The sequence below is a fragment of the Lissotriton helveticus genome, chromosome 9 (assembly GCF_964261635.1).
Source record: "Lissotriton helveticus chromosome 9, aLisHel1.1, whole genome shotgun sequence".
Classification (NCBI taxonomy): Eukaryota; Metazoa; Chordata; class Amphibia; order Caudata; family Salamandridae; genus Lissotriton; species Lissotriton helveticus.
This window is the reverse complement of record NC_136070.1, coordinates 1,155,698,551-1,155,720,217: the sequence shown is the minus strand read 5'-3', so window position 1 is coordinate 1,155,720,217 and position 21,667 is coordinate 1,155,698,551.

The window sequence follows — 21,667 nt, the reverse complement described above, 5'->3', positions numbered from 1 at the left end:
ATAGACACTGGGGACAGTCTTCCTGTGAAGCACAGAGTGACTGACAAGGTCAGCGCTTACATCAAGGAGCAAGTCTCCAAGATGTTTGCCTTAGGGATGATTGAGTCCTCTAACAGTCCTTGGGCCAGTCCAGTGGTATTGGTCCCAAAGGCTGCCGCGCCTGGTGCCACATCCGAACTCCAGTTCTGTGTGGACTACTGAGGACTCAATTCAGTCACCAGGACTGATGCGCACCCCATCCCCAGAGCTGATGATCTCATTGATCGGTTAGGGGCTGCACGGTACTTCAGCACGTTTGATTTGACGTCTGGGTACTGGCAAATCGCCTTGACTGATGGTGCCAAAGAGGGGTCAGCATTCCCCACACCAGATGGGCACTACCAATTCCTGGTTATGCCCTTTGGGATGAAGAATGGCCCTGCCACCTTTCAGAGGTTGGTCAACCAGGTGTTGGCTGGACTGGAGGATTTCAGTTCCACATACCTGGATGACATTGCAGTGTTCAGCACCAGTTGGGAAGAACGTCTGCGCCACCTCTGGGAAGTGTTGATGGCACTGCACAAGGCAGGCCTCACGATCAAGGTGAGTAAGGGCCAGATCAGGCAGGGTTCCGTGGTGTACTTGGGGCACCAGTTAGGGTGCGACCAGGTGGCACCCCTGCAACCCAAGATTGAAACCGTCCTGGAATGGGAACCCCCAAAAACTCAGACACAGGTGAGAGCCTTTTTAAGACTCACGGGGTATTACAGGAGGTTTGTCAAGGGGTATGGCAACATTGTTGCACCCTTGACTGAGCTGACTTCCAGGAAGCAGCCCAAGAAAGTGAACTGGACTGACACCTGTCAGAAGGCTTTTGACGCCCTGAAGACTGCCATGTGCACAGCACCCGTGCTTCAGGCACCCAACTTCTCAATGGAATTCATTGTTCAAACAGATGCTTCAGAGCATGGCGTGGGGGCTGTTCTATCACAGATTAATGTGGAGGGCCTAGACCAACCTGTAGCCTTCATCAGTAGGAGGTTACTTCCACAGGAAGAGAGGTGGAGTGCAATTGAACTTGAGGCATTTGCTGTGGTCTGGGCACTGAAGAAGTTGGGACCATATTTGTTTGGGACTCACTTCCTGGTTCAGACCGACCACAGGCCCCTCAGATGGTTGATGCTGATGAGGGGTGAGAACCCAAAGTTGTTGAGGTGTTCCATTTCCCTACAGGGAATGGACTTATGGTGGAACACCACCCTGGTACAGAACAGGCCAATGCTGATGGGCTGTCTAGATTTTTCCGCCTTAGGGATGAGAACTCCCAAGGGGAAGGGTAGTTCTCCCCACATTTCAGCTGGAGGGAACACGTGTTAGACCTGGTATCATTGGCGTGAGTCTCCCTTCCATTTTGTACTGATTGCCTCCTCTGTTTTTTATCTGTTTTGCTGGTTATGTGCTTTGGGCACTATGCCACTGCTATTCAGTGCCACAGTGCAAGTGCTCCCTATGTTAAATTGAAGTATTAATTAGTGACTCCATGTTTGGGTTATTTGATTTACTTGTTAGTCCCTGGTACAGTGCATCATGTGTTTCCAGGCTTGTAAATTAAATGCTGCTGGTGGGCTTGCAGCACTGGATGCGCCACCCACAGAAACAGCTTGTAAAGTTTGACTCAGGCCTACCATTGCAGAGCCTATGTGCAGTCTAGTACTGCCATGCTGACTTGGCAAGTGCACCCACTTACCAGTCCCTAAACCTTCCCTTTTCTTCATATCAGACACCCCTATGGTAGGCCCAAGGGCAGGGTGCATTGTAAAGATAAGGTAGGACATGCCCTGATGTGTGTGGCATTTCCTAATAGTGCGTTGCAGCCATTTTCATGTTTCACTGATGCAAGGCTACCTGTTCTCCATAGGCCAGAATTGGCAGTTTGATTATTACATCTTATAATCCTAACTGACTCAGGGAACATGGGTAGAAATTCGAGTTTAGTATGCCTGAACTCAGAATGCTAAAATACATCTTTTAGTTAAGTTGGTTTTAACATTCTGTGTTTGGAAATACCACTTTTAGAAAGTAGGTATTTTCTTGCCTATCTAAGCCCGCCTCTGCTAGGTTGTGTATTCCTTGTCTGGAGTTTGAGTGACAGGGGCTGGGGGATTCCAGGAGACAGGGTGAGCCAGCACAGTGCTGAATAGAGAGATCTGCCTCATGATGGGTGGGAGGAGTTGCACCTGGGACCTGAATAGGGCTGTGCCTTCCCTCCACAATGCTGACTCCACCTCCTGTGGTGTGTCTGACGTCCCTGGCCTACACTGTGAAAGGAAAGAAGGAGTCTTGTCAACAAAGTGCTCCAGGACTGACCATAACTGGTTTGTACTAGGCAGAGGCCTCTCTGCCTTCAGAGAACAAAGAGAATGTGAGTATAAATATGGGGACCCAGACCCCAAGCTTTTAGATCACTTCTGGGAACAAGACAAACCTTTTGCCAAGGAGAAGAACCAAGGAAGCTGCAGGAGTTTGGACTGCCCCTCTGCCAGTGTGCTGTTTGCTGGGTTGGCCTGTAGTGGTATCTTTATTGCCAAGGAAAGAAGAAGGAACTTTTACAAAACTTTCATCATCTTGCAGAATATTACTCCAAGGGATTGAACTTGTGCTTGCCTCCTGCTGAAGTCTCAGGGACAAAAGACTTCACCTCCAGCTCCCCTCAGAGTTTCCTTGCTGGGAATTCTGTCTACAAAAGCCTGCGTGTCGCTTGAAGCGTGATGCATCGAGAGAGGCATGTCGTAGTCGCAGCTGTTGCCATTGCATTGCCAGAGAAGCATGTCGCCACACAGAGGTTGCTGCCGCATCACCACAGAAGCGTGCCTTCGTCAAAGCTGTTACTCAACGCATCACCGGAGTTGCGTGTTGCCGCCGCAAGGTCACCGTTGCCTCGCCGGAGAAGCGTGTCACAGGGCCTGTTGCAGCTCCAAAGCTACAGAGTTTGCCATACGGCCGCCGGGCGTGCATGCATCGTCTTCATGTCATCACATCAAGGGCGCCATCTTATTGCATCGCACCGGATTGTCGCATCGTATTGAGGTGCCAGCTTGCGCATCGCAACCATGCCGCAGGACGAGAATCTACGCATCACCTCCACTCCGGTAAGGATCAAGACGCATCCCCTACTCTGCGCAAGCATTGAGGCGCGATGCATCATCTCCCCCAAATCACGGAACCGACACATCTCCCACTCTGTGAGCCTTTTTTTGTTTTGCGTTACGCATCCAGGTACGTTTGTGAGAACCGTGTCCCATTTATCACCAACTTGAACTAAGCAACTTCTACCATCTTTAAGTCTATTTTAAGTACCGTATTGTGGATTTTTGTCGTTTGTGGTCTTGTATTATGTCTATATAAAGAATACTTATTTTTATTAAACCTGTGTGGTATCCATCTATAGTGTTTTCACTGTATTAATGTGTATATTCACAAATGCTTAACACACTGCCTCTGAGATAAGCCTGTCTGCTTGTGCCAGGCTACCAAGGGGGTGAGCATGGGTTATCCAGTAGTGTAATCTCCTTTCCCTGACTTAGAAGCAAGGGTCCCTATTCGGTCAAAGGTGTATACCATTGCCAACTAGAGACCCCAGTTCTAACAATCATTATGCAAAAAAAGTTCTTTTTCGGCTTTGTATTTTTGCTCCATACTGTATGTACTTTAGAGAAGGTCCGCCACCACCACATTTTTCTTTTTTAAAGCCTTTACTAGCTTGAAGTTCAAAACGTTTACAAAATTAAAAATCAAAAATCCCCACAAAATTATTTTATGTATAAATCAATTTATTGGCATTTCACATTTTTTAGAAACACCCTAGAGTGCGAAAAGGCTTTGATAACAGCAAATCAATCAATCAATCAATCAATCTATCTATCTATCTATCTATCTATCTATCTATCTATCTATCTATCTATCTATCTATCTATCTATCTATCTATCTATCTATCTATCTATCTATCTATCTATCTATCTATCTATCTGTCTGCCTGTCTGTCTGTCTGTCTGTCTGTCTATCTATCTATCTATCTATCTAATCTAAATCACGTTAGGTTCCCATATCACAGGTTTGGACCTAAGTCTCATTATTGAATATAAATAAGCATTTGTATAATAACAGTCATACTATCGCTGGACTGACTGGACTATCTTGGGTAGAATGAAAATGTTATTCCGTGATTCACATATTTTCTGGTGTTTCTGTGTCACCCATGCAGGCTGAAAATAGGCTTTCAAGGCACCTGCTTTGGTTTTCATACCACAGAGCCAGCAGTTTTCACACCACAGAGCTAGCCCTCCAATTTCGCCCAATGTCTCTCTGAGCAAAAACTTTACAAAATTCTTGGACATGAAAGTTTGCAAATTTACCCATCAACACTATTTCTCCTCTCCGAAGGGCTCTAACTTCAGTAAATTCATTGTTGCTGTCCAGAAGTAACTATTCCATGAACAAGTTAGAGATTCATCGAGTCTTTATCATTTTAGACTGGGTTAGGATGGTCGTACTGGCTTATGTTCCCAGGCTTCACCCCCTTACATGGCAAAAAAGTCATTGTTACAAGTTACATATTCTACACTCAACCTTCTGGAAGAAGGTACTTCACACATATCACAAGTCCCCTTCTGTGAGTACACACCTCCCGAATTGTGGTCCACAAACACTCTAATCTAGACGAATTAAGAAAAGACTGATTTGAAAGGAAAAGACTGGCTTCCTACATTGCCTTTCTCTGGAAACTGGCCCAGAATATCTGAGATTTGGGGACAATGGCAACGGAATTTGATAAATTGCTTAAACTTACCTCCCGAGGTCTGCGTTCTCATGAAACGTATGGAAGATACGTCAAAAGTCCCCCAACACCCATTCCTTCTTATTTTCAGTAACCTTACTAAATATTTGTCCCTGAGAGTATGAGCTCCCAGACATGTACACTTGGAAGTAGTCTCTGGCAGGGTAAACAACGTTTACCACAATTTTTTACAACGCGGTACCTTTACCACGTGGCCGTTACAACGCAAGTTGTTACCACGACTTGCGCTGGAGGGCGCTGTGGGATAAGGAATTTTATACATTTATATTCCAACACCTTCCCTAGTATCCACGGGGACTGGTGTTGGAATATAAAATTATAAAAATCCTAAATCCGCGCCCTCCAACGCAAGTCGTGGTAACGACTTGCGTTGTAACGGCCGCGTGGTAACGGTATGCGTTGTTACAATCTGCGTTGTAACAACGTACATCCCTCTGGCAGCAAGCTGAACAGACACCCAGTGACCAATCCACAAAAGGCCAGGTCACGTGATCACCAGCCACCTGTGCATTGCATACACACAACTTTTTTGCACCAGCATCCACCAATGTTGCTGTCAGAACTGCATGAGTGAAAGCTGTACAATTTGATCAGTGCAAATATTGAATCAAGACTGGTGCAAAATATGTCAAGGATAAGAGCAAAAGAGAAAACCACTGGTGCCTTTTTGATTATCTGGTCCTTGGCAATATGTTTTTAACTACTATGTATTTGTTGCCCTCTTTTTCTGGCAAATATAGTGGGATCCATTTATAGATAAAAGTAGAAATTGACCCCTTGGGGTTCCTTTTACGTTTGAAGGAAATTTCCAATATTTATTGCAAGTCCCATCGTTTTCCAAGGTTTACAAGAGATCATATGAGACGCTGCAACAGTCGCTGGATCCCAAGAGTACACCCGCAAATCATTTGTTAAATTTGATTTATGATCACGCAAAGATATTCCCACACATGCGTGTACATTTACACTTGGAAGATATTTTGCATTAGTGACAAACATCTTGGTTAATTCACCCTGGACCAGACTTATGTACTCGCTCCACGGGGATCTGACATGTCTTCCTTAGTTGGCCCTGCCATCTAAATTGATGCTGAACTGTGTATTTCCTCTGCCTAAATTGATGCTGTAGCTGTGTATTTCCTCTGCCTAATTGCTGTAGCTTTTTCTTGAGTTTACTCCTGTACACATCCACTTTAATCAATTGAGTTTAATTACGAGTAATGTAACCCTTATATCCGGCTTTTTGTAAAGCGCTCTGATGCCTTCGGGCCATGTCCGCGCAATATAAAATTGAATAAATTGGTGCAATCACACTTTAAAATGTAATTAATTTTTTTTGTCAACATGGAAAACATTTTTTAACTGAAGGTAACGCAGTATTTTCGGTCTGGAAACAGATGCAGCCCTACACTTCGCTTATATCGTGGTGAAAAACGTTATAAATACTCTTAACCATGTATATGTGTGAGCAAACGTTTAGAAGTGAAAAATCAAGTTTCGTGAATTGCAGTCGTTGCTTTTCACTGGTGAAAAAATAATTTGGCATGTAAATTTCACTTACACACAAATGGCTTTGTAAATCAGGCCAAATGTATTCAATTCGCTTTCCTCAAAATTAACAGCCACATTTACCCTAATTACAGATTGGATTTGCTCATTAATGGGACAGCGCTAGGTTGCATCAGCCTCAAAGGGATGACAGCCAGTCTCCTGCCCTGAACCTGAAATGTGCTATTTTAGATTTGTATTGAGAACATTATCCTGAGATATTATTGCTAGCGCACATTTAGCCATTTCTTTCTCAAAAATGCAAATTTTCAAATCAAGCGAAAACATCCGCATCTGACCCTCTCAACCCCCCTCTTATATTCTGTCACTGCCATGTTTACTTCTGTAAAACTAATTTACACCCTTCAGGATCATTCAATGTAACAATCGTAAAGCCTCCCGGGAAGGAAAACCCAGCAACCTGTGACCCTCTTTTCCAAAAGTAACACAATGATGCACTTTCATAAAACCAAGAACTGCACACAGGAGGCAGCTGAGGCTGGCTTGCCTCTTTGCAAACGTCACACTGGCAAGCTGCTGGCAAAGCCCAAAGGTGCCATCAAAACAATCTCTGAAAATGCCAATCATCTTTGTTTCCTCAGATCTGAAAGACTTCCAGGCTAAACAAGTACAGAGTTGGATTTTTCACATCCTAGTGACGCGCCATGCACAATATTGGCGCGACTAGAAGAAATACCCATCTTTAACTTAAGCAGCAAGTCCCTCACTCCGGCAACAGAAAAGCTGTTAACTAAAGGGCTCTCCTTTGTCCCCTACTGCAATATCAACAGATTCGAACTTTTCAAAGATCTCATGACCTTCTTTAGGAAGATCAGACTTCAAAATTTCTTTGAAGCTAACACCACAGAAGTAGAAAATGTCACCAACTTATCAGGTCTAAAACTAGCATCCACTTTTTTACCTACTCTAGAACAAGTATCGCCGGAAATTGCCACATTTGAGCATGTAGTGTACAACAAACTTACAGCTGCCACTAAATATATACCCCCTCCCAGCTTCAACATCTCGTATGAGGAACATCAAGCCCTTACAGAATTAAAAACAGACAAAGACATCACGATCAAATGTTGTGATAAAGGGGGAGGCATAGTGGTGATAGACACTAATCAATATATACTGAACATGGAGAAATTACTACACAATACCAACCACTATATTCCAGTTCAAAAAGACCCCACTAAAAGAGTCCAATCTGCAATTTTGTCTTTAACAACTAAGGCCCTTGACGACAATGTGATATGTGATAAGGAGTGGCACTTTCTTAATGTTCGCCAACCCAAAATGGCAGCTATCTATGGAGTCCCAAAGATACATAAAAACAGCTATGATCCACCGTACAGACCGATAGTCTCCACCATCGGATCCATTACCGAACCTTTATCAAAATACATTGATACCATCTTAAGGCCTCATATACCAAAAACTCCATCCCACGTCAAGGACACAAGAGATATCATCAACATCGTGGAATCTCTCACCTTTGACCCTGACAAACAGTGGCTAGCCACTATGGATATAGAGGCGCTGTACTCTAACATTCCGCAACCAGGAGCCATTAAAGCTGTCTCCTGGTTCATTGACACTTACCAAATTGACTGCCCGAAAGATTTCATCCTAGATTGCTTAAAAATAGTCCTATCGGAAAATACATTTGACTTTAATGGCTCCCTCTACCAACAAACCATGGGCGTCAGCATGGGTGCTTCATGCGCGCCCACCGTAGCCAATATTTATATGGCTGAATTTGAGTCTAAATTCATTTACAATGAAATCGCCCCTTTTAGCGAGTCCATCTCATCATGGGCTCGCTATATTGATGATATTTTTTTCATCTGGACCTCAGATACAGAACCACTATCCACCTTTGTGTCATGGCTTAATTTATGTGATACAAATATGCACTTCACTGTTGCGTCTAGCCAGACATGTGTCGAGTTCCTAGACATCAATATCATTAGTAAGAACTACCGTCTTAGTGTAGACCTTTATGTGAAGCCAACCGCTCGCAACACGTTACTACACTATACCAGCTACCACCCCAAAACCCAGAAGTCCAGCATCCCCTTCAGTCAGTTCCTCCGGGTCCGAAGGAACTGCTCTTCTGTCACGGACTTTGACAGAAGAGCAACTGATATGAAACTCAAATTCATATCCCGTGGGTACCCCAAACGTCTAGTACGAGAATCATATAAAAGAGCAAGGTTTTTCGACAGGCAGCACCTATTAACACCCCAAATCAAAGAACCACAATCCAGAATGGTCTTTGTAACCAGGCACTCCACTATGAATGCGAAGCTTCAACATATTATATTTTCTAACTGGCACATCCTGAACGCAACAAAACCCAAAGAAAGTCAACTCCCTAAGCCTATGTTTGCATACAGGAAAAACAAAAATCTAAAAGATCTGGTAGTAAGATCAAGAATGGAGCCTAATAAAACAGCTCCCACACAACGAACACTCACTGGCTTGAGTCCAGCCACAGGCAACTACAAGTGCCTGGATTGTGCTGCCTGCAAATTCGCAATTGAAACCAAAGAGCTGAATTTTAACAACTGCAGTATTCGCTCTCAAACTCTTACTAACTGCAAAACCACCAATGTGGTTTATCTTCTACTGTGCCCATGCAACAATGGCTACGTGGGCGAAACAGCAAGGATGATGTCTACGCGCCTATCAGAACACAGATCAGCCATCCGTACGGGCAAAACGCAGGCCCCCCTAGTTAAACACTACCAGGAGGCCAAACACAACTCCAACGACATTCGTTGGTTCATCTTGGAAAAAATCCACAAAACATCTGGCGCTCTAAGCACACAGGTGCGTAAATGTCGCGAAGTTTATTGGATTTTCACCCTAGATACTTATTTAAAGGGCATGAATAACGAAATACCATGGGACCAAGTCTTGAAACATAACTATGGTTAAATATACAAATGGGGCCCCACATTCCACCATTCCGGACATATTTTGACTTTTTCTCCCCCACTGAGGCGCCTTAAATCTTTATTCACTGTTCTGTTTTTTTCTTTTTTTTAAAAAACCCTTTACCAAATTCATTCTCCTGCAAACTTGAACAAACTGTTAACATTCCTTTTCATCATTCAGTATCGAGAGGTCCATTTCACCCTCTCCAATATGTCCGCCAGTTTCCAATAATTTTTCTTTTTTAAAAAGCAGATGCTATCAAATCAAGTCCGTCATCGATTACGAGGCCATTTATCATTAGACACCGAGAGGTCTAGTCCACCCTCCCAATATGGCCGCCAGTTTTTTGGCACCTCCACATGACGCTATTAAACATAGTCCGTCATCGAGTTCCAGGCCATGTATTCATTAAACACCGAGAGGTCCATTCCACTTCTCCAACATGTCTGCCAGCTTTCGGCATTTTCACATGACGCTACTAAACATAGCCCGTCATCGACCTCTAGGCCACTCGAGACGCGCCCATTTTCGAAATTGACCGCAAGGGTTTAAATACAGTCGGCTCCATTTAGCCTTTTCGATCCCTGGCTCTACGTGTTTAGACGCCGGCAGACCCCCCAATCGGAAAGCGAAGAAGAGACAACCATCAGGTAAGCGACCGGTCGTAGATTTATGCCCGACTAAATAGTGCTCACACACGCTTCGCAAGACACAGCCTGATAATAACTGTTGGCTACATATCTCTTTATTTTTGCCACACAGATTGCCTTCGCACCGCCACTAACATGACGGCATCCGTCGGCTAAACCGTAGAAACCTATAGACCCCCAGCGTAAACACAGTGGACGGAAGCTAAAGGTAATTGTTTGTAAATAAATAACTGTTCTCTACCACCCGCGTATAACAACACGCCATTCCAACACGTTGTCATTGCTTGTACCCACTCTAGACGTGCCCACTTTTGAAATTGACCGCAAAGGTTTACATACAGCCGTCTCCATTCAGCCGTTTCGATCCCTGGCTCTACATGTTTAGACGCCACCAGACCCCCTAATCGGAAAGCTAAGAAAAGACAACCATCAGGTAAGCGAGCGGTCATCATAGATTTCTGCTCGACTAAATAGTGTTCATACACGCATCGCAAGACACAGCCTGACAATAACTGTTGGCTGCATGTCTCTATTTTTCTATTTTTGTCATACAGATTGTACTCGCACCGTCACTAACATGACGGCATTCATCGGCTAAACCCTAGAAACCTATAGACCCTCAGCGTAAACGCAGTAGACGGAAGCTAAAGGTAATTATTGGTAAATATATAACCGCTCTCCACCATCCGCGCATAACAACACGCCATTTTAACACGTTGTCATGGCTTGTACCCTTTCTGGCAAACAGATAGTCAGCGCTACAAGAAACGCTCAGAGATCTACCCTAGAGCACCTATGAACTAAATCTACAGGTATTTATTGGGCTCTTACTACCATGACCGTTAACATCCTCTCTATGGATATTTACCACTCACAGTTTACCATGAATGTCTTCCCACATTTAGGTTAACTGCACCACATTTCTTCCGCGCCAAGAGCGCTTTACCGAGCAACTGTACATAACCACCTGTACAGGCAATACCCCCGCTTTGTTCCACCTATTAAGCCTCATGATACTAATGTGACCTATATAATTTCTCCCCATGTCCCTCCCATCTAGCAGTTCCAAATTCGAAGTCTGCCGTTAGATAGCAGGACACCGACTGAAAGAGAAATAAAACACACAAAATAACCTACAATACAGGTATTCCTTCATTCCGTAATTTTCCTGTGATACTTCCTTTGAAAATTCATCCGTTTTGAATTATTAAATGTCGCATTTTTAATTATGTCCCCCTGCAGCGCCCACGTCTCAAAGATATACTCCCCATAGGTCAAGATCTCTCTATCCTCCTGTGAGAACCAGCATCATTTATTTATCCAGGTACAATCATTGCTCCCCATATGTCCCCACTGCTTTGTCCTCTCAATGCCCTCCTTCCCCCCGGTCTTTTCCTTTTTCGGTCTTAACCCTTTTCTTTGACCTTTTGTCATCACTGACACTCTCCCTATCCTCTACCATTCCTCCCTCCCTTTTCTCTCTCATGGCTATCTGCACAACATTACCACGTTATGCCTTTTTGCAGTTAGCACTCAGATCTGTTTAAATATTGTTTAGACAATAACCCTTCGTGTACTCCCCTATTTTTCATCGCCCCTACGTTGAAGCTTGCTGCATAGAAATACAACGATACCAGAAATGTACCAGCCCACATGGGCACCCAACTGTATATAATTGTAAATAATAGGACAGGTTCAAGAATCTTCATAGATTTTATTGTCATGTTTTGTATTATTGTATAAATGTATCATAATGATTTCTCGCTGTATTTTAACATGTAAATATTTAAGACAATTCACGGACATTGACAAGCACTGTTATTGCTTATATTTTTCTATATGTATAGGTCCATTTGGATACTCACATGGCTCCCTGATGAAGGCCCCCAGCCGAAACGCGCGTAGATGTCATATCTAGCCATGTTTTTATGTATAGTGTGCTGAAACAATCTTCCACACAACCTTCAAGTCTAAATTAATTACCTTGAAATGTGTATAGGATGTAATAACAAGTATATGTATATGTAGACTGATAGTCACATGTATAGTGGAGGCATGCACACGATAATTACCTGTAACAAAATAACGATATTGTGTATAGAATAATATTTGAATAAAATAAAATAAAAGCCATATTTTTGTATCACACACTTTGTTCTGCAATAGTTCTTGCTGTCATTTGTCCTCTTTTACCTTCTATTTAAAACCAGTTCCTAATTACTTTTCTTTCAAATAGTATACCTATCCCGAATTAGGAACTCTAGTCGGGGATACCCCTTCTTCCTTACACATAAAGCCCAAAGGTGCCATCAAAACAATCTCTGAAAATGCCAATCATCTTTGTTTCCTCAGATCTGAAAGACTTCCAGGCTAAACAAGTACAGAGTTGGATTTTTCACATCTGAAGAAGCATTCCTGAATAAAGGGAGATATTTCATATTCAAATACAATAATTATGTGTTTGTTCTCAGTTTTTAACGATTCATTTTGCAGACTATGGTCTGCACTTACTAAAAATCGTGCAGCTGTGCACTGTACAAATAGGTATACATTGTAGAAAACTGCTGTAAAAATGCCATTTTAGTGCGACGCTAACATCTGTGCTATTATGCAAATAGTAGTGAGAGATGACTTGCATCATCTTTGTACCCAAGGTTCACCCCACTACAAAATTGTACGTGATGACAACTCACCACTTCTAAACCGGGCAAAATTAGTAATGTTGTGGAAACTATACATGTTATTTTTGGGACTATCATGAATTCTTCTCCACTGTTTGAGTCTATTTTCCTTCATCCAATTCTTTATTTACTGTTTGTGCTCTGTATTTGTCCTTTGTTACTTTTCTTGTTACAATTTTTTTTGTATCATACGTGTCCCTTTTTAATTGCCATTGTTTATACTTTATGTGATTTTTTTCAACTTCTCGTCCAGTATAATTTACTGTTACTATGCCTGCGATGCTTAGGCTTTTGTTTACCGTGTTTATTCATATTATTACATTATCAGAATGAAAGGAAATTATATTATTTTTTTACAACAGTCTTGATGCTTCTCTGTTAGTTACTAAGGCAACATTCCTTCCATCGTTTCTTTCTCTTTCTGCTGCAGACGGAGTAAAAACCAGTGCCTTGAATACCTCAAACATAACACCCATCACATTTTTGGTTTTTAAGTCAGATTCTGTAAGTGTAATGGTTTTGTCTAGACGTAGGTTTCTTGATCAGCCGTTAATTGGCCTTCTGATACATCAGTATAGGTGCGTCTGTTGATAACACTGTCCGCCTGAAGGTTGTGATCTAAAAGTACAGGTAACAGTTACATCATTAGCCATTGATTTGGTTTATCGGCCAGTCAAATTCTTTTTTAAATGTTGTGTGTTTTTGAAGCCGTACACAACCAAGGGTGATTAGTTGTGTTAATTTACTCAGTTAAATTCAAGGCAGGTGTGATTCCCCTCAAAATGCAGTGGTGATCACAAGGAAAGAAAACCTTAGGTAACTAGAACTTTTCATAGTCTATGCCAGTGATTTACCCAGGCCTACAAATGCTCAAATCAAAAATCATATGTTCCCAATTCTCAGTTCAAAATCATTGACCTTTTGGTGGTGTTTCTTACAACTCTTGAATTCATAAAATTCCATTATTGTTTTGAAGTTTTGCTGTTCTCATTGACCTCATCCTAAACTTAATTCCAAGAGATTTTAATTGAAGTGAATGATGACTTAAGATATTAGGCTTAAGAGCCAAGTGCTAGAAAGCAGCAGTTGACTAGCAGAAACCGCCACATGATGTTAGTTTTTTTTATATCATCTTATTTAACATAATTATTTGCTTTTTATGTAATGACCAGCATTTTATATTTTGTATGATTTTTATAGCTTCCTTTTTTCCAACTATCCCCTTTATTTCCATTAGTCTTATTCTTCTTATAATTCTTTCTTAAATGGCAGTAAATTCAAATGATATTCCAATGCATATCAGTCATAAACAAAACCCAAAGGTGGTGTACTCCAATTTTATTCTTCCATGCAATAGATCAAATTTCAGTTCACCATAAACATCACACAGCCAACATGTTTTGAGTTAAAAACCAATTTTAAGGCGAAATATATTGCTCACTCTTAGGAGTCAGAGGCCTCTGCAAGTCATTGATGGAACCCAATGCATAGGGGGAATTTTGACTTTTTGAGAATAAGGCCTATATTGTTCAATGTACATTAAAAGAGGCTGAGTAAGATATTGAGCCAAATTCACAAAGAATATGAGGTGATGTATTTGTTAAGTACTTGCTTGTGAATTTCAGGTGTAAATTAGGAATATCTTGGCTTACGCCGAGAATTTAGGACTACGTTAGAATTACTACAAGAGTAAATCAAGCTTATAGTAAATTGTTTGTGAATTGGGCCCTAAGTAGGTAGATGGATGACAGATCACAGCAGGTTCATATTAAGATACGTAATACACAAAATTCGAATACTTTGAAGAAAACCTGCCCAAAGGAATGGTGATTGGATACAGCGAGAATCCACTGTAATCACTTACTAGAAAAAATACTATTTTTCTAGAGACCCCTCACCCACCAGGGTTACCCCTAGGTGGCATGCTTCATCATTGGGGATCATCCCAATCCTCTACGGATTGAGGCATGCTGCAACTTGCCTATTACGCAGGAGCACTTACTGGTGTTAACAAGGTGAAGTAAAGGGGAGAGGAAAATGTATAGTTCAAAATATCTAACTAGTGGACCACTATTTTATTTCTGCCCCTAGTTGTTAAGGTTAAAATCAGGGGTTGTTACTGAAAACAAAGACGATAATGAGTCTGGTTGTCTCAGTAATGGCTATCCATATTTCCTATCTCCATGTTGGAAAAGGAAAGAATAATGCTTCAAATATATTTCTTATTTAATTTTCAAACTATGATGTATTGATGAAATCAGATTTTTGATAACTGGAAAAGTAACTTTGTAAAAATGTATTTTATGCTGACTGGGCCAAAACTGACCTAAAACAAATTTTTCCCCTCTGCCCTCCATAGTTTGCATACATATCTTAGGCTAGGAGAGTTAACAACCCCAACCCAGAGGACCATAGCCAGCCTCTGAGTCCAAGAAGCGTAGATGGGTGTGAACTGCTAACCACATAGCAGGAATTAGCTTTCTGGGAGTGGGAAGGAACAATTGACAGAACAAAGGGCAGCTTTAGCCATACCTCCTGGAGATTCCAGGGAGGACTACTTCTGTCCATTCTCAGAACCCTCCCAGACAGCCAAGCTAAAGTCAGAGTAGGGGGGAGGACCAGTTTTGACCTTGCCAGATGAGGACTCTTTTTTGGGGAGTTTAACTTATTTTTTCTCGTCAGCCATTTGCAAGAGAGGAAAGAAACACAGAAAACGGAAAGAAAGAGGGAGAGATATACAGGAACACCGTCCCAAAGAGAGAAAGCAGGAGCCTGCAAGTGTCAGATAATGGGGCAGGGAGTATCTGGTAGTGGATTAAAGAGGCATAAGGTGGATTTAGGACAATGCAGCTTTGATGTTCGGCTCATTGGCATTTTATTGCACCAGCCGCAGGCTTCTCATCAGAGCCCTGGGCACTGGCACTAATTTTTGTATGAATTCAGCAGTAGTAAAATCTCTTTTGGTTCATGAGAGGACAGGAGAATGGCAGGTTTGCTGAAAGCATGATGTTCATCACAGACAATACATCTCTGCTTTTTGACTCCCAATGTTTATTTGGAATTGATTTCTCTGATTTATTTGAGCTTCATTTAAACTAAATTGAATTCAAGCTCATTTTCAGGTTTCTAATTCTTCTCCTGCCCCCTACCAATAGGAAATATATAGTTATTTTTATATTAATTAAATTATTTGAAATTAAATTAAATGAAATAATCCTTACCCTAGTGCTAACCTCCCTAATATAAAAATATAATTACATTGAATTATACCAAAGGCAAAATCACAAGGAGCCTGATGCTAATGCGAACACTCACTAATATTTATTGTTTTAGTTTATTTAATAAGATTAAATTAAATTCAATTACGCGAAATAGAGTTTTAGAAATAGAGAAATCCAATAATAATCCTAGTCCAATCTTTGACCTTAACACTTATGCCAAAGCACGGCTGTATGTTTTTTTAAATATTACATAATTTATACCAAATGTGTTTTATACATTCATTTATTACATGGTTAATTATTATCAAACAATGGTACACTTGCTCTACTACTAATGCTAACCCCAATTAAACCCCTAGCCGGTCGTATGTTTTTTATTGTAATATTTTAACCATATTCAATTTAATTATTTTTAAATAAATTAAAGTAACTTTATCAATTTATTGTGCCTTGTTCCCCATTAATTAATGAGGTCCCTCTAAGAGGAAACGTCATTAAAGCACTGGCTGGCATTGTTGGCGAGGCACACATCCTGTGATCGCCCTAGTTAGTGCTAGCGTCCACACCTTCACATGGTGCTCAACTTGGTAGACCCTGCACTGGGCACCAGACAGTGGCACCATGCCAGAAATACTGTATTACTGAAAACCAATGTGGTTTGGAGGTGTCATCCTTAAAATTAGCGTTATTGCTGTGGGTGGTGGGAGTCTCAGAAGCCCCTCATCCCACTTTGAGCATGGGAATGGTTAATTTAGTTTTACAGCACAACTTTCCAAGTTTGATGTTGGAAACCGACAGAGAATACAACAATATGCTCTCCACCCATTTCAACCCACTTACCTGGAGCCACATTTGAAACCACCCATGCCGTGTAGTTTGCGGCAGGGTGCTTTGTGGGGGATGACACCGGTGTACCTCCATTCCTGCTGAGTACGGTTTGTTCCACAAAATCATATCAAAATAGCTGAACAAAGAAAACAGAAACCACGACTTGCATGCATGCTGCTGTCAAAATGTAATACCACCGGAAAATAAATCCTTGAACCCGGCGTAGTCTGTCAAAACAAATCCTGACTCACAGTTTGTCGTCTTTTTGCCATTCTCAACAGAAATGATGGCTTTGGCAGCATGCGCCAGACTGCCCCATTTAAATAGGATGCATAATTAAGCATTACTAGGGATTAATAAATCCGCAGCATTACTAAAGCACGTCATCTGTAAAGCAAATGCACGGATTTCACTGCTCATAAAAACCATGGTCGTGGAAAACGAAAATCTCATGTCATCAGTGTAACAAACAGTGACAAATACACCTCGCCACAATGCAAAGAGGGTGGCTCAATTTACTGCTGCCACAAAAAAATAACAGCTGCAGCAAACTCACAGTGGCCGGAGATTAAATGAGCTACAGCAGCTCTGTACACCTCGAAGACTGCAAAAACATGTTAAAATAGTAAGACACAGATATGTGTATAGACCACAACACAGGTAAAACTCTCAGCTCCTGATGACGAACAATCTAGTCATTAAACAACGACTAAATATGTTTCATGCAAACTGTAAACTATTTCGAGGTACATTATTGCCAATATATTTAAAAGTAAATTAGTCTTTCACTTTAAAACCCACTGGAGAGGTTTAATCTCTTGTCAGTTCCCAAACAGATTAGTCTGCTGGCTGCTGCCTGGATCACGAATTCAAAGCTTGGAGGGGATTATGAATCTGATGACGACGGCAAAATGAAGTCTGTGTCGGTGTCAGGAGATACTGCCCGACAGAAAAACAAATGTCATAAAATAAGCTTTCAACCCCAGGGCCATGAACGTGAAGTGCGAACATTCCCCACCACTTTATCACACAAAAAGCACCTTGCAAAATAACAAGTTCTTTAAAGAGATCTCAAAAACTTTTTTTCAAAATTGGATCATTAGTCCAAGGATAATAAACTCTGGAGATGCACATTATGTAAATGTATATTCATCTAAAACCACAGTTAAAGAGCTGAATAAGTAAAATTAAAACCAAAAAGCACTGACATTTAGAAGCTATGGGTCGCCAGCAATCATTAACTCGCACAACAGCCATGCAAGCCCTAATTCACACACCTCAACAGCCATGCAAGCCATAATTCACATACCAAATTCAGTCAGTACTAATGACCTCACCCTTGATGTGACAGATCCAATTATACATGTTGAAACTATTGTTACAGATGAAATTATAGATATTAACCATAGCATAAAGATGACTATGAATGTTACGTTATTTATTGGTTTCAGTATGCTATGTTATGTAATGTTAGTTTTTGTCATGTTTTAAGTTATTTGTATAACACACATACACTGAGGTTTCTTGACTCTGTAGAGGATCACACAACTACTACAGAGACAACAAACAAGTGAAAATTCTTAGTGGCGAGTGAAGACAAAAGTTTTCAGATTCTTACAAAAAGTCAAAGACGATGAAAGCAGGGCAATAGAGGAAATCATGGAGCAACTAGGTTTACTAGATGTATGGAGCAAGCATTCCCCTAACAATTCAGGGTCCATTCACTACTCCGCTCCTTACCATATGCACACCAGAATAGACTAGTTGATCTCCAGATCGCTTTTTTCCTGAGTGGTCCTCGAAGGTACTCAGATCATTCTTTTGCTCTTTTGGACATTGAACTACCTCCTAACAAAAACATGCCCTTTATGTGGAGGTTCCCTCCATTCTCCCTTCTAGACCCAGGGCCTGATTCACAAAAGTAATCTGAGACAAAATCCTAATTTTACAACTTCTGTTATTCACAAAAGGCATTTAGTAGTAAAGTTAAGATTCCTAACTTTACTACTACTAAACTTAGAAAATTCTACCTTTATGACTTTTAGTATTCACAAAAGGCATTTAGTAGTAGTAAAGTTCAGGTTCCTAACTTTACTACTACTAAATGCTTTTGTGAATAAAAGATATGCTTTATTGCAACACTCAGTCAGACAGTTACAGTGAGTTATTACCCCCTCAAAATCCACCACCCCCTTTTATACCGCTTTTGGCCGCCATAAGTGTGGCAGGGTATGCTCAGACTTGAGTCCCTTGCTCACTTTGCCACTGGATTCAAGCAAGCCGGGCTGAAGACGGCTGGAATGCCAGAAACCGGTCCTCGGAAGCTTGTTTCCGGTCCGGGGAAGGCATGGCTTGGCAGTTCGGGCTGGACTGTTCCCATGAGGCACAGGGTCAGACTGATTTGCATATAGCCATGTCTGAACTGGGGTGGCAGAGTGGGCTAAAGAACGGTGATGGGTCAAACCCAGATCTTTTGACGGGGGGTGAGTGTTTGATTGGTTCAGATGCTCCGTCCATCACCACCCCCTTTTGTACCGATAACAGATTTAGATTCCATTTTGTAGGGAAAAATATATACAGACTGATTGCGATTGATAGGGAAAAACCTAATCCATATAATGGCTGAATTGTCTAGACCAATGACTCAATGTTTCGAGAAGTAGGTCGATGGTATTGAAGGCAGCCGTCAATTTCAGTGAGACCAAAGCTCTACCATTCCCAACCAGCCTATGCAAGTTGTCCAGTACTCAGATCATGGCCAGCTCTCTTCTATGAATTAGTCAACGTTTGCTTGGAGAGAGTGGAGAAGGAAGATGAATTATGCAAATATTTGCTGCTGAAAATGCCAGATTATCCAAACCTTTAGCAAGATACAGTAGCAGGGAAAAAGGTCTGAAGTTTGTGGGGACATCTTGTGAAAGCAACGGAATTTTTAAACAAGGGTTTAAACATTGCTAACCTCCACTGTTCAGGTACCACTCTCTGACAGAAGAACTAGTTTACAAAGCTGGCTATATCAGAAGCTAATAAAAGAGCTAGTTATAGGATTATGCACATGTTTCAGGGTGAGTGGGAGGGTCTAGAGATAGAGATGGTAATGACGACCTCATACCTCTGGTGGGGAGCAAACAGGTAAGCATAGTACATTAGAGTGGAAGACGGCGTCTTGCTTAAAATGTGATCTAAAAGTTAAAACCTTGGTGATAAACGACAATAGCTCGTAGAGATCCTGAGATGGTGTAACCTCACTCTGACTGGTCAGAGGGGAAGGTGAATTCTCGAATAATCTGAACAAATTTGATATAGGTTTGAGTCTTTGTGATATGAGTAGAATAGTAGTTCTGGTCAGCCAGTTATATGTGTTGTGTTGACTTTAGCTGCCCGATCAAGTATAGTGACTTGAAAGCAGGATCTTAGCCAAGTCTCCAAAGTTGTTCTTCCATGTGAGCCGCTAGCATTAGGAAAGCAAATTCAGCACTAAGCTAAGAATGGGCTTTGCACTTAAGACTTGTAGAGCAGCAACAGGTTTTCTATGGTATTATAGTGTCAAGGAGGTGGAACAGGTTTTGATTGAAGCTGATCAATATTAAACCTACCTCCCCGGATCCACTTAAGAGTAACTAGAGGAAAGGAGTCAGTGATGGTGATTGATGCTAGCTGGTGGAAGCATCTTTTAGCTGTTAACATTGAGGTCTCTGGATTTGGATGTTAGCAAGCTCATCTGAAAAAGGAACACCAATTTATTCGACCACGTCAAGGGGATGCAGGAGCTGGTATCACAGCCACATTTTGTAGTAGTGAAGATTGCATTAAGGAGGTGCCCTGATTTATGTGTGGACTTCTTATTTACTTGTGAACGGTTAAATACATCAAGGTAGAAGCTAAGAGCTACCACTGTTGGTTGATAGAACCAATAGTTTGTTATCAAATGCAAATAAATGATTGGTTTTGAAGATTAAGTTTCTAATGTCCTGAATAATAGCTGCAGAAACTTCTGCAAGGCTTGATGAGGACATTAATTAAGAAAGAAATTTAAGGTGATAGAACCAATTTTGCACCAATTTTACACTAACAGGTCAAAGAATCGCCTTAGATTTTGATTTTAAGGTTTTATGCTTTAGGGCTGCACTATTTCTTTTATAGAATATGGGTATGTTATTAGTGGTTAATAAACATTTGGATTCATTAGAGAAGAGTGCAAGAAGGGGAACAACAAATTACTGTTACTGTGATCTTACCTAGAGTGAATGTGGTAAAAGTTGACTGTCCCCTGTTCAGCGCAGCATGGTGGCAGATGGCTCGACCGGGAGCGGGTGCGGGGACATGGACAAACTTACCTTTGATGAACCACCACTGCGCACACTCCCTCTATAAATGTGCAGTGATCACTTTTAAATAGGTGTCCGAAGCACACCAGGCTTGAGCAAAGGAATGGGAGAACCCTCATCCAATATGGCTGCAAAATAGAGATGGTAGAAATAAAAATACTGCGCAGTTCAGGTGAACATGTAACCATCCAACTGGCAGTACTCTGTGCGATAGATGGAAAGTGGCTAGAAGATGCCCCAAAGAAAAAGTGCCCAGAAATTAATCTCAGACAAACAAGGCATATTTGCAGCTCACCGGACAGAGGCCAATCAAGCAAAAAGCAGAAAAAATATACAATTATACTGTGCTTTAAGGTATTGTTACTTATTGATGTAAACATTTTGAGCTTATAACCATTGCAATTGGTGTGCAAGTTATGTTTTGCATGCCTGTTGTGTGCGTTACGTATTGCAGTTTCGCATTTCTGGGAACTATCACGGACTTCAACAGATTGTGAAGTTTTCGATAATACTCAGACTTTCATGCAGCGCGTCCTTAGTGTTGATCCACAAGAGTTTCAACAAACGCGATTCTAAATACAGACTGCCACGACAGTATTCAGATTTGGATCTGATCCCTTGGATAAG